This window comes from Rutidosis leptorrhynchoides, chromosome 8, assembly GCF_046630445.1.
Source record: "Rutidosis leptorrhynchoides isolate AG116_Rl617_1_P2 chromosome 8, CSIRO_AGI_Rlap_v1, whole genome shotgun sequence".
In the NCBI taxonomy this organism is placed as follows: Eukaryota; Viridiplantae; Streptophyta; class Magnoliopsida; order Asterales; family Asteraceae; genus Rutidosis; species Rutidosis leptorrhynchoides.
The window spans coordinates 29,207,149-29,223,353 of NC_092340.1; positions in this window are offsets into that span (position 1 = coordinate 29,207,149).

Consider the following 16,205-nt stretch of genomic DNA (forward strand, 5'->3'; position numbering starts at 1 on the left):
TCATAACTTTTGTATGTCGATCTCGAGCATTAGGATTGTGATACACTATGACTTGACCTAGCTTGTTAGACATTTATTGACCAACATATGTTCTCAAGGTTGAGATCTACGGTTATTTGGTATTCCGAGTTTTGATCACATTTCGGTGAACGACTTTATGTGCTGCTAAGGTGAGTTTTCATTTGCTCCCTTTTTAATTGCTTTTGCAATCTATATTTTTGGGCTGAGAATACATGCACTTTATTTTAAAAACAATGGATACAAGTACATACTAAATTCTACACCGAGTTTGAACCAAAAATCCCTTAACTTTGGTAACTAGTAGCTGCCGGCTATAAGAACTGGTGTGCGCGAATAGTTGTATATGGATCCATAGGGCTTGACATCCCCGTCTGTTCCAGGTATAGAAACCTTAGCCTGAACTATAAAACAGACGTATGCTATTTGAGGTTAGTACATGTTGGATTGCGTGTATTATACATGTTGGTTGCATGTATGTTAAAACATGGGTACTTATTATAACGTTAAAGTTTAGTTACCAGGGTGCTCAATCTTGTAGAATCTTTTGATAAACGTTTCAGATGAAACAACTGAAATCTTGTGATCCACCTTTATATACAGATTATACGAAACATTAAAACTATGAACTCACCAGCCTTTGTGTTAACACTTTTAAGCATGTTTATTCTCAGGTTCCTAGAAGTCTTCTGCTGTTTGCTTATCTGTTATACAAGCTATGTACATGAAGCCATACTTGCTTTATTCGAGAAAACGTTGCATTCACAAAATCATCACCATGTATCTATTTTGACTGCATTGTCAACGGAAGTATTATTGTAAACTATTATTTACGATGATTATCTATATGTAGAAATCATCAGATGTCGAAAACCTTAGATTTAAATATTCATTTATGGTGTGCCTTTTCAAAAGAATACAATGTTTACAAAACGTATCATATAGAGGTCAAATACCTCGCAATGAAATCGATGAATGACGTATTCGTCCATATGGATTTGGAGCGATCGTCACAGTTGGTATCAGAGCGTTAGTCCTAGCGAACCAGGTCTTGCATTAGTGTGTCTAACTGATAGTTGTTTGGATGCATTAGTAAGTCTGGACTTCGACCGTGTCTGCATGTTAAAAGTCTTGCTTATAATTTCTTGTCAGAAATTACCTGCTTATCATTCTTAGTCTAGACACGTTCTACTGCATTGATTGCATGAATAGCGTATAGACAAAATTTATATCTTAGCATATCTGTTGCTGTAAACTGTGCCTGACAGCTTTCGAAAGTTCCTCCGTAATTTGCGGGATCCTTTGTACTATATATAGGTATTCTATGTAATTAGAATATCATCAGATATCCAAAAATCATTTCATATCAAAAATCCTTTATCTAACCGTGTAAGATGAATTCCGCATCAAGTGCGAATTCCTCAGATTCCGACAGCTATTCCGATATGGAATTCGACCTGAGCTTCGAAAGCAGCGTAACCGGAATGGATCAACCAATTAGCCATCACCTATTCTAGATGAATTGGGGATGGGTTTGTAATCTACTTAATCATTGGAGACAAGAAGAAGATGATCCCTTCCATCCACCAAATTTCCCACTTGGCGAAGAACCTGAAGCACTTACCGGCGAATCCGTTCGAAACACCATTTTCAACCTCATTTTCAGAATAGCTCGCAACAATTACATAATATCTAATATTCCGAATCTTATTCATCCCCTTGTCCGAACCGCCAATCATCCCGGTGTAATTGAAGAAGTCAATGAGCTTCACGCTCGAGTATTGACTTTGGAGAACATGATGCGCAACTTGCAGAAATCATAGGCACCGCCAGCATCAGCGACAACAGTACCACCGACAACAACACCAACAGTACCATTTCCACCACCAACAACCGCATCCACATCACACGCCTCAACAACATGATCTATTCCCAAGCATCAACATCATACGTACCATAGGTACCAAGGAGTACCAGCAACAACAAACGATGAAGTATGGATTCATAACTTCATCGGAGAAATATTCTACGGCGATTATGTAATCTCTAAAATCTTAGAGATTATTTATCCCAGTTCTAACCGTAAATCAGATAGAGTAAAGATGGTAGAGGAGAGAATAGAAACCCTGACAGGAATGGTGCGTGATTTACAAGCTAGACTTGTTATACAAGCACCACCAGTAGTTACCATTAACATCACCAGCAACACCTGCAGCACCGCGAGCTCCATAACCACCGGCGATATTGAAACTACAATCACCAATGGGAATATTGTAATAATGAGTTATGAAATAATAACTCATTCTTTTCGAAGAATTTATATGTAAATATAGATTTTGAAACCATAATATATCTTTCCGTACTAAGCTATTACGTGTGAATCTTTAACTGGTAGGTACTACTCGGTTAATTCATACTACTAAAATGCTATGATATACATCCTTCGTTAACAACTTAACCACCGTTAACTACAATCTCTGTTTCAACTCAATGAATTCCATTTCCTAATAAACCAAGTGTATTATTCAATTACATAATTGATTTTACATTTTCATTTTCGATGTACTCGAAACTTTCCAGAAAACATCATATGTGCTTTGTAAGGTTCACAAAAATTCCACGAGCACCAGCATCCTTCACCGAGGAATATCAATAAGAATAAATAATGAAGTATTGATTTCATTAGTGAAATACTCCGTGAAGATTCTGTAATCTCTAATGTTTTAGAGATTATTCATTTCTAATTCAAGCCAAAAATCAAATGAGCTTAATATGATATTAACTCATTAAATCTGTATTACATCTGAAGAAATATACATACATATATTTTCATAAAGACGGTAATGAAAATTCTTTTGTACAAAATATTACTTGTGAAATCTTCAACGGGTAGGTAATACCCGGGATATATATAAGTTCACAATTAATATGTTACACTGTACATTCTTCAACTTTGATTCAAAAATTATTAACTATGCTCACAGCGATATACAATCGTTTCCATACAAATTCAATTACATATTCTGACAGAACAGAATCCAAGTCAAGATGTAACAAGTAACATCATTCTAAGATCTATACATCTTTCAAAGCTATACTTTGACTTCAAAACTGTGCAAGATCCTTTAGCATTGTTATTACCGAAAATAACCTTGCAATTCCTTTTCAAAGTATCCAGTTTTACCACACCTCCAACCAGTCAACTTCGACTTTTCAGATTAGCCTTATTATAACCTTGACATATACGTTCTTGTTACTGGGGAACCTTTTATGTTCCACCACATTAATAGTAAACGTACCAGCAATTTCATTAATCTTTGACTTAAGTCTCTCCGAAAAATCACTATATTTATTCATTGAAACCCTATCATGTACTCATCCACATCTTGTAACAATAATTACCATACCAACTACAGGGAATTAGCAATCAGTATTTCGAATTTCGCAGCAATTCTACACCAACAGTTATATATATATACATATAATGTCTATCTTCTAGACTTACATACTTCGAATGTGAAGTTTCTGAAAAACACCCCAAACTGTGAAACTAGTTCTCTGAATTTTGGAAAAAATGCTGATGAAGCAGCAAAAACTGTAAAAGACTTTAATAGTCGAAAGTTTGAGGATAAAGAGTAGTGTGTTGAAAAAGCTCAGAAAATAAGAAACTTTGGAACTGGAAAATGGATTGAGCAAACCATGAAGGAGGTTGTGGACAAATCACAAAGACTAATCCTACCTTCAAAGAATACAAATGATTCAGTATCTGCTGAAGTCATTAACGAATACCTTGCTCCTGACTCAAAACTGTTACGAACAAATCTTCTTCATCATCCTTGATATTAGAAATTCTATGATATTATCATATCTTTCATTATAAATATCTTCGATATTTCTGAAGATATCTTCATAACTATTATTATCCGAAATGATTTATCTCTTCGCGCTATCTGTGTTACATCATAAAAAAAAAACTATTTTAGTTTCTAAATTCTGAAAATTTCGAAAAATGGATGTTTTTGAAGTAGTGTTGGGAATTGAAGCATGAGTTAGTATAATATAATGATACTTGATCAACGTGATTATATTACAGTAAGTCATGTTGAGTTTCTAATGGAACATGATGATTCACAGACCATACCATCATCATGTGCCATGTTACACAACTCTTACATTCTATCTAATCTCTAAACATATCAAGAACATATTCTTTTGATAGTTCTATCCCTTCCTTTGAATTCTGGTAATTTGAAAAATCAAGATCGTGATATTACTATTTCTTTCTTAGAACATTGGTTATGTTCATCCGAAACTTCATACCTACGAATTCTGGACCATTATCCGCTTGACTTAAGGTCGGGAAGAGAAATACGAAAGCATGAAGCTCCAAAATATAATGGAGAATATAAAGCCCGATAACAATCACGAAATTACAAACCGTGTATATCAATGCGTATAGCAATATAAAGACACGGGAGAATGAAAAACACTATAACCCCAAGGTAATAGTAGAAGAAAATAACTTCCTCTGGTGGCAGATGAAAAAGAAGAATGAAGGATACGATAGCCAGGAAAATATCAAGAATCAGAACTGGATAAAGTATTTTCACAATCTATTGGGATGTTTGAAATAAGGAAGAAGATTATAGGAGTGGTGAAAATAAATGAAACGGAAGAGGTCAATTTATAGTGAAATATCAGACATAGCAATCGAGGCAGGTTACGCATTTAATAAAAGGAAATCTTAAATTTCTTAATTCCGAAGAATCAAATCTTATTTAAATTATGAAGATTTTCTATTCCTTAAATTCCGAAAATCAATCGTTACTACGTCAAGAGTTAAAACGAATCTCTATTCTCCATTTCACTCTATTACGATAACTTCTCTCATACGCTTCGAGTAATCGGATTGTTTTATCCATATTATTCAACGGTGATAAAATTCTATTTATCAACTCATATTCGTCATGAAAACATTTTTATTGTTAGCCATGACGTCATCACTCAAATTTCGGGACGAAATTTCTTTAACGGGTAGGTACTGTGATGACCCGGAAATTTCTTACTAAATTTAAACTTAATCTTTTTATGATTAACGTTTCTGACACGATAAGCAAATTCTGTAAAGTTGAATCTCAAAATTCTTGAACTATTCAAATACCCTTCGATTGTTCTCAACGATTCGCGAACAATTATATGTAAATAGATACATATATATACTATAACTTGAAAGCGTAACAATGTATTAATTGTATGATATTGTGCATTAAATTTATTGGTTTAAATATCTATTTGAATATTTATGATAGGTCGGAATATTAAGTGTATGAATAACTTGCGACGTGTATTTAAAACGTGTTTATCGAATATATTAACTTGGTTATATAACATTTGATAATACTATTATTGTTGTAAATAACAAGAAGATGATTTATAGAAGTAAATGACCAAAACACTCAAATGTATAAGTTATACTTCGAGTGATATAGTTTATGGATAATTTAAATCTATATTTTGATAAAGGTACGAGTCACGAAATGTAAAGTACAAGTTTTCTCAGTGTACGAAAGGACGTTCGAAAAACCGAAACTAGGACATAAGTCGAGTGACGACGTACGACTTATCGGAACAAAAATTACAGGTTAACTATGCACGAGAATTTAATATAATATATAAATAATTATATACATTAAATATATTATATAATAATATGTCGACAAACTAGAAAACAAAAGAAAATGAGCTGTCCAGACAATCCATGCGATCGCATGGCATTTGCACTGGGAGCCCATGTGATCGCATGGGGACCAGAATCAGCAAACATCTATAAATTTGATCGAGTTCAGTTTTCTGATCACACACATCCACATATATATTACTTCCTTCGTATTTATATTATTATTATTATTATTTTTATTATTATTGTTATTATTAAAGATTATTATTATTAATATTAGTAGTATTATTAATTAGTATTATACATAAAATACTACGACGAGGTCATGAGCGTGTCACTTTCAAAATGGGTTTTCAAACGGGATAGAGCTAAGGAAATTATGGGTTATAGCTATGGAGGTTATGGGTAATGTTCGTGGGTATTGTTCGCAAGTAAAACCTAGTGTTTATCATCTCTGTTGCGTCTATGTACTTTCCTGCAATATTGAATCACAATATTGATACGTGAGCATTCATATCTTATCTTTTATATATTAATAGTGTATACATGTCTAGTGCTAGAGTATATATGTTTATGCATGCGTGTATGCTAAAATTCGTCATTCGAGAGTTTATGATGAATCACGAATTTAATTCATATCCAACTGATATAAGGTATATGATATGCATGTTATTGGAAAGCTGGCAAAAAATCAATAACTTTTCATTTAGAAATAGCGTAATTTCGATGAACGAATTAAAAGATATGATCAATTGAATTATGATTGACGTTAATTGAAATTGCTTTTGAATCTGCTATTAAGATTTAAACAACTTGTTTATGAGATTGATAAAGTGGATTTTTAAATATTACCAGCCGAGTAAATGAATCCTTATATAAGGCACGTCTCGTTTTGTTGAACAATTGTCAAAATTGACTGTTTTATCATATTTTAAAGCCTTATAAAAACTATAGTCTAATTTTACAAGAATTGGGAAACTATGTGAAATGTTAAAATGTTTCGATTGCCATGATCATTCAACTATAGTATTGAGTCAGATTGACTTTTTGAAATGACTTTTGATAACTTTTGTATGTCGATCTCGAGCATTAGGATTGTGATACACTATGACTTGACCTAGCTTGTTAGACATTTATTGACCAACATATGTTCTCTAGGTTGAGATCTACGGTTATTTGGTATTTCGAGTTTCGGTCACATTTCGGTGAACGACTTTATGTGCTGCTAAGGTGAGTTTTCATTTGCTCCCTTTTTAATTGCTTTTGCAATCTATATTTTTGGGCTGAGAATACATGCACTTTATTTTAAAAACAATGGATACAAGTACATACTAAATTCTACACCGAGTTTGAACTGAAAATCCCTTAGCTTTGGTAACTAGTAGCTGCCGGTTATAAGAACCGGTGGGCGCGAATAGTTGTATATGGATCCATAGGGCTTGACATCCCCGTCTGTTCCAGGTATAGATGATGTGTGCGAGGTGTACTAGGAAATAGTATTATTTTTATAACGAAATACTATTAAATACGATACAATTTTACACAAGATATTTATTTATTTATAGAATGGATATACCTTAACCTTGCTACAATACTTATAGGCAGTGTACCTAATCGTACAGTAGTGTAGTTTTAATAAGTCCGGTTCATTTCACAGGGATCTTTTAAACAAGCTTAACGCTATATTAGTTTAACTTATAAAAATACATACATACATACATATATATATATATATATATATATATATATATATATATATATATATATATATATATATATATATATATATATATATATATATATATATATATATATATATATAAGTAATATTATTATTATAAAAAGGGGGTTTTTATCGTTTAATGACCGGTTTGTCGATTTTTAAAACTTTAGTCGCAGTTAAAACCTAATGTAAAAATAAATACAACTTAATTTAAAACGTAAAGTAAATAACGATAATGAAATTGCGATAAATAAAAGTGCGATAATTAAAAAGTACGATAATTAAAAGTGCAATTAAATACAATGACAATAAATAAAAGTGTAATAATTAGAAATGCAATTAAATATGAAAATAAAGGAATTATGCTTATTTAAACTTCCGTAATCATGATGTTTGACGTGTTGATTTTAGTTTATTCCCATGGGTTAATTGTCCTTTGTCTTGGATTATTTAATATGTCCGTCTGGTTTTTGTCCATAACAGTCCATCAGTCATAAATATAAAGTGCAAGTGTCCTCGTCAAATTATCCTTATATCCGAAGTCAAATATTCCAACTAATTGGGGACTTAAACTGTAACGAGGTCTTAATACTTTGTTTAATAATTACACCTGGATATCGACTGCGTGTAACCCAAGGTTTTAATACTTTGTTATCAATTATGCCAAGTGTCCTTGTACATAATTTCACCCCTGTTTTAATAAGACTATTAACTATTAATCCATTCCCGTGTCCGGTTAAATGAACGATTATTCGTACATATAAATATCCCGCCCATCGTGTCCGATCGAGTGTATGTGGTTATTTATAGGTACGTCCAGTTTTAAATCTTCATATTAAATTAATAAACTATCATTTAATTAAACAAATATAAAGCCCATTAATAGCCCATAGTCTAATTTCTACAAGTGTCGTTCTTTTGTCCAAACCCCAATTATGGTACAAAGCCCAATTACCCAATTTTAAATATTTTATCCCAACATCATGATTACTTCGGTATTAAATAAGCATAATAATAACTTAGCTACGAGACATTAATTTAAAAATAACATTAACCATAACTTACAGTGATTAAAAATAGCGTAGCGTTACACGGACAGAATTTTGACTTACACCCTTACAACATTCGCTAACATACCCTTATTATTAGAATTTAAAATTAAAATTAAAATTATAATATAAATATATATATATATATATATATATATATATATATATATATATATATATATATATATACAAGTGATAGATAGAAAGGAAAGAAAGAGATGTAAAATTTCATCCAAAACTCGTGATCTTTATAGGACCTGGCCTGATACTGTTAGCCATGCAATCGCATGGAAAATGGTCATGCTGGCTATGCGATCGCATGGCCCTGGAATCCAACTCACATGTCTTTGTTTCTTCTGCCGACGGTTTTTATAAATAAATATAATATATAAATAATTATAAGAATTATTTAAATATTATATTATATTTATGTGCATAGTTGATTTGTAATTTTTAGTCCATTGCGTCGAGCGCTGAGAGTTGACTTTGGTCCCGGTTCCGGATTTTCGAACGTCCTTACGTACAATTTAATATCTTGTACTTTGCGTTTCGTGTCTTGTACTCTTGTAATTTTGAGACGTTTCTCATCAATAATTGGAACCACTTTGATTGTACTTTGTACTTTTAAGCTTTTTGGTCGTTTGCGTCTTCAATTTGTCGAATCTATCTTTTGTCTTCACCTTTTATTATTTAAACGAATATTACTTGTAAATAGAATAGTTGCAACTAAAAGCTTGTCTTTCTTGAGGAATAATGCTATGAAATATATGTTAGTTTTTAGCATTATCAAATATTCTCACACTTGAGCATTGCTTATCCTCAATCAATATCGTCTTGAAATAAAAATACTTGAATCACTTCTTTATTCTTCACACTTTGTACATCAGTGATTTCTATATGGCGGTATAAACAATGGTAGTAACGATGTGGTTTACATTCCCACATGACTATGAAAATTTAGATCCTTTAAGGAAATTGGATCTTTATGAAAACATTTGATCTTTTGAAAATTTAATCTAGCTTTTACCCTAGATAAGTTTTTCGGAATAACCCTTCACCGGTGTTTGCAAATTGTTTTTGTGGGTTTGGTGGGTTTCAGATTTGAAAATTTTAGCTCAAAACTTGCGGTTTTGTGTCACCCACTTGCTAACCTTGTATTGGGAAAGCAACACGTCCAGTATACTTGTTCCGTATATTACCTTTCGATAAACTACCGTCCGGTTGAAAAGGAAAGCGTTGAACAAGCAACTGCTAAGGCAATGTCCCCTGACATGCTTTTAATTATGGTCTATAACGTGTCGGCTGCAATTACTATCCTTGGTAGGAGCAATAGTAAAGCTCACCCTTATAATTTTTTGGTCTGGCATAGGGTCCTGTCTTTGACCATACTATGCAACCACCGTTCTTACGGTTGACACCCGATTTGGTTCAGGTGAACTAATGAATTTCAGGTGAATTCCTAGGATTTTACGTTCAATGGTAATGAACGCATTAAAAATAGGGTTTTCAGAAAACAAATCGGTTTGTAATTTTGATCAAAATATTTTCTCGTTCAAGCTCGAGTTTAGATATCATCGAATTCCTTGAGTTTGTAATTATCAGTCTTTAAGGTCAATCTCTAGGATTGAGTAATATCAGTCTTAAAAGCTGATTTTTAATCTTTTAAGGAGATTATCCTTTCTGGTGATCTGATTCATTAGTCTTATCAAGCTAATTTGCACCGCGTCCTCCCCATTTTACAAGACAGATCCTATCATGGTTAGGATAAGTCTGACCACTTGGCGACCCTGTTTGATGCTGAGGTCCGTGGATTTCCTGCTGATTTTAGAGATGACTTTTTTAGATTTTTCGTCAACCTACAGCTGGTCTGGACGACAACTTCCTGACCTAAATCAAGAAGCGCGTTTCTTTTTCGGAAGACTTTACTTCCTTTTAATGATGGAATTGATTCATCGTGTAGATCCATCTTTCTTTCTAATATATTACAGTAAATCGGGTAAAATATTTAATTTTGTCCAAAACAAAAGCATCTTCAGTTATTTGTACAAAAATATGTGATATATGTTCAAAATAACTTGGTAAAATTTTCCCACACTTGGCTTTTATTTTCCTTTCTTTGCCTTTTTATTGTCCTCTATTCCATTTTAAATGAATTCTAACATTTTGGTTTGTTTCTCAATTTATGTCCTTTCCGAGGTAACAATAATTTCGGTGTTAACACCTAGTTTTATCATTCATAAATATGTATAAACATGATTTTGAGTTCATTTAATTGAAAATTTTGAAAAATTTTACTAGAATTGGATAGTCAGTATATAAGACTAGGGTTGTTCTTTATTATCAGAGAGCACTAGATTCTAATACAACTACTGCGTTACTAGTATTTCTAATGGTAACCAAGTGTATAAGTTTAAAATTTTAAAAATTTGAAAGAATTTAACCCCTTTCCACACTTAAGATCTTGCAATGCCCTCATTTGCAAGAAATCAGTAACAATTTAAATTATTGAGGTTGATTAGCGTAGAAAAATGATTAAATTTTACCAAAGTTTCCAAACATATTGGCGTTTGTTTGCTGAATGATAAATGGTGCACATCATTTGTTCATTCCGTCTTGTTGTTACATCACATTTGTTTTTCGTTTTATCGTCAAAATTAGTAGCTTTTGCTGAACTTAATGCCAGTCTTTGAAAATGTGCTGTTTACCCTGTTTTGTACAATTGACAATATACATACATACAAATATAAACAAGCATGGTAATTTGAAATGGGACTTAAAAAATCCCACTTTTAAATAAAATATGAAACATTAGTACAACATAATAAAAATATTAAACATTACAATAAAAGTATCAAAATATAATGTGTTTAAACATAAATAAACAGAAATAATTAAAAATCATAAAAATTACCAACCAGAACTAAATCAATCTGGATAGGGGTTCCAGTTCATGTCGTCATCCGGGTTCCATGGTTGGTGATAGGTGTACTGGTATGCCTGGTTAGGGTCGTAGAGAGTATAAGGTGGTCTTATCTCGGGCTGGTGTTGAGGATAGTAAGCGGGTCGGGTCGGAATGTAGTGATCCTGAGGTGACAGCCGGCTCATAATCTGACGCTGATGATAGTCCCATCTATCATGCTGTCGTTTCCTGGAATGCTCGTAATCATTCCGGGCTTGCCACTGCTCCATCCATCTAAATCTCTCCGCGTTTGTCATATCTACCTCATCTACATGCTGGTAGACATCAGTCATAGCCTCCCGAATGACATCCCTAATGTCACTCACTTCCTCCATCTCCTCATCTGAGCCTCTTTCTACCTGAGGATGACTACCTTCATAGGGTATTGCCTGGTTGCGTCTACTCTTTAATACCTTAGCACCCGCATAAACCCTCAATCCTAAAAGCTCAACCTGATCCCTACATTCTAAAAGTGGACCCCCTTGGTCCTTATCTACACCTAAATACTCTCCAATGAGAGTAACAAAAATACCTCCTCCAATTATCCCCCTTCCTGTATTCCTTCAACCATCTTAGACAAATAAAAACCAGCACAGTAAGGGATATTAACAAAGCCTCTTGGGTCTCGAATACACTTTAGGTAAAATAAATCATGTAAGGTCAATTTTTCCTTGTTGTGACCTCTCTGTGTAATCGAGTTTGCCAAAAATCTATGAATTATACGAAGCTCGGATCTGTTAATATGTAAGTAGGTATGTGTTCCTCCCCGCCCAAAAACATTATAATCCGACATACGCCTCCAGACGGCGTTCGCATCAAAATTCCTATCTACCCTTTCACCACGATAAATCAAATTCATACAATTGGGTAGTAGCAATTCAGCGGGCGTATATATCTGCAAAGCCCTGGCCATGTCCAGCATGGACATCCTGTACATCCTACCGCCAAGTATAAATCTAAGAAAACTTCTATCATCTAATCTATCTACATCTACATTTAACGCTATAGTACGCATCAGCTCAACACACCATTCCTTATATACAGGTCTACGAATGGTGAATAGACGTTCCCAATCGGTAAAAGAAGAACTGCCATACCTTTGAATCAGATGCTCCCTAACACGGTCAGCTAGTTGGACCCTTTCCAAAGGATCCCAATCAATTACCCTAGGCACCTCTACATCTTTCGTTACTAATTTGAATTTATTACTTTGATATGCCGGGTAATCTCTCCATCGTCTATTGAATCTCAGATTAGGATGCAACGTGTGTTCAGGAATCGTTGGGCATTCTACAGGCGGATGCATCGGAAATACTATGAATTCATTAACAAACTGTAGTGGATCATAATAAGGTACGTGTTGATCAGGCTGATGTTGTTGTTCCTGTTGTGGTACTTGTTCAGGTTCATATTGCATTTCTGGTTCTGGTTCTGGAGCAGGTCATCTAGATGATGATGATGATGAACCTCCAGTATCGTCTCTCTGCAAAACACATTAAACACAAAATTTGTGCATCCAAATATGCATTAGTGTTAGCAAAATAACAACTTAAAACAATCACAATAACATGTTCAATTAAAATTAAACTTATACACATTTTTACAATTTTACACTTTTTCAAATAAGCACATATGAAAATGTATACAAAGTTCATAAGCATTTAACTCAAATAACATGTTAAAACAACCTTTACTAACAATTAAACAAGTCTCAAATGGCAATTATATCAAATTAATCAAGTTCATGAATTTTGCACCTAAAAAGTCCACTTTAATCTTTAAAAATCATGTTTAGAATTAAAGTTTGGATCATTTAGCTACCTAAACATGTTACACTACTCAATTTAGCAATAATTCATGATAAAAATCGGCCATAACCTGTTTATATCAAAAAGCCCAAAATTGCTCAAGAACACAAACCCTAGATTTCTAAAATTTTTGAAGTTTTTGGCTTCAAATCATGTTAAATAGCATCAATCTAGGTTATACATGCATAAAATACTAACATTTTAACTCTAATTACACTAGAAATTAACAAAATCAAATTAGGAAAAATATAGCTCAAGAACACTAAAAATCAAATTTAAAGAGATTTAGGGGTGAAATTGTTACCCTTTTTGATAAACTCCTTATCAAATTCATGTTTAGAGCGAGAAATTTGGTTGATTTTGGTGTTAAATTGGTGATTTTAGGATATAATATGCGTATGTGTTCGTGTATGTTGTGTGTGTTTTTGTGGGAAGCAGAACAGCTCGACTGACTTTTGATCCTGGCTAATTTTTCAGCCTCATGCGATCGCATGAGGTTGGAGTGCAAACCCCATGCGATCGCATGGGGTCCGGGTACAGTAACTTTTACTTTTTTTTATTTTTTATTTATAAAACCTTATAACTTTTAAAACATATGATTAACTTAAATTTTAAAAATTTGTTTCTTTTTAGGATGAGGGCGTTTCGGATCGTTGTCCTAGTCCGTCCCTCGACAAAACTTTAAAATTTGTCATTTTTAAGCTCAGTTTTAAAGGTGAAGATTTTTTGGGTTTTTTAAATGTTTTTGGCATACTTTAGTTCAATAAGATTAAAAATAATGATAATAAAAGTTCTCGTCCCTTCCTTGGGTAAAGCAATTTCGGTTCAATGACCTAGTCTTCAACTTACGACGAATTTTAAAAATCATATTTTTAACTTAACGAAATAAAGTAAATTTTTTTGTTTTTAAATTCACACCAAACTTAAATTTAAAATGCATAAAATTAAAAATTCATATTAAAAATTCACACCAAACTTAAATTATATTTTTGTTTTTATACATACAAACTTATATTAAAAATATTAATTTTTCAAATATTTACAATTTTAAATATATTGATTTAAAAAGTTTACAATATTAATTTAATATTTAAATATTAATTTTAAAAACATAGAAAAATTAAAAATTAAAAATCTTTTTGGCCTTTTAACCCACTTTAATCAATCAAATATTATCAAAAATATACGCCCCTCTTTTCGGTAAAGTAATTTCGGTTCAATGACCTAATTTAACTCATGACAAATTTTTGAAATATTTTGGGTTGATTGATTAAAGATATTTATACCTTAAGAATAAACGGTAAATTTCACAGTGATGTAATAAATTTTTGTATGATATCAATAATTTCGGTCGTAAAACCTAATTTTATTGAATACCAATTTAATACTTTATAACGAACGATTTAGCGTTTATTATTAAAAGGTTAAAAACAATAAAAATAAAAATAAAAATTGAAAACTGTACAAACTTACCTGTGAAATAGAATTCTTAGTGACCTGTTTTAGCCCACTCATAAGATAGTCGGACTAATTGGTTTTCCATAGCTACGTAGGCATAACCTCGAGCATTCAATGTTTTTTCTTCTAAACATATGAACGGTCCGTCTCTGTATAAAGTAACAAATTCGGTATTGGAATATGTCTGATTCGTCGAACATTTTCCTTCGTGTGACCATTTTCCGCATTTGTGACATCTTTCAAGGTGTCGTGCTCTTCTTTTCGCTGCGGATTTTGATTTTCCTTTACCAAACTGTAACTTATTATTTTCGTTCCTGGATTCTTTTCTTACTCCGTCCAGTTTACCTCTGATTAATGATACCAATTCACTTGGAAGGGTGTTATTATTACGTTTAGTGATCAAAGCGTGTAGCATTAGACCATGGTTTAGTTCACAGGAAGTCTTCATCTCGTAAAACCTAAAAAAAATAAAAATTCAGAATGGGGGGAGAAGACTAGTTCTTTAGGGTCTGCTAGGGAAAGACCATTCGGATTCCATTCTCAGAAACTACACGAAAACAGAACATCTAACTCTAACAGAAATACATATTATCCTTTAAAGACTTGATTCTCCCCACACTTAGTTAGCTGTGGTGTCGAAATTGTGATTAACTTCGTTGTCGACTTCCATTGGACTATCTATGTAATATTTAACTCTGTGACCATTAACTTTAATTTCAATCCCATTTGAATTTATTAACTCTATTGTTCCGTATGGGAAAACTCTTTTGACTATGAATGGTCCAGACCATCTTGATTTCAATTTTCCAGAAAATAGCTTGAATCGTGAATTGAAAAGAAGGACTCTGTCTCCTTCTTTAAATTCTTTTGAACTTCTGATTCTTTTATCATGCCATTTATTCGTTCTTTCTTTATAGATTAACAAATTTTCGTATGCTTCAAGTCTTAATTCTTCTAATTCGTTTAGTTGACTTAATCGTAGACGTCCGGCTTCATGTAAATCAATATTACATGTCTTCAAAGCCCAAAATGCTTTGTGTTCAATTTCTACTAGAAGATGACATGCTTTTTCGTAAACGAGTTTAAAAGGTGTGGTTCCAATTGGAGTTTTGTAGGCTGTTCTAAAAGCCCAGAGTGCATCCTCCAATTTCATGGACCATTCCTTCGGATTTGATCCTACGGTTTTCTCTAGAATACGTTTTAAAGCTCGGTTGGTATTTTCAACTTGTCCACTTGTTTGTGGATGATAAGCAGTGGAGATTTTATGAGTTACTCCATATCTTTTGAGAACTTTCTTAAGTTGATTATTACAAAAATGAGTACCCCGATCACTTATTAAAGCTTTCGGTGTTCCGAACTTTGCAAAAAGACGTTTTAAAAAGTTGACTACAACTCGTGCATCATTAGTCGGGAGAGCTTGTGCTTCCGCCCATTTAGATACATAATCAATGGCAACAAGAATGTATAGATTATTATGAGATTTTGGAAATGGACCCATAAAGTCAATACCCCA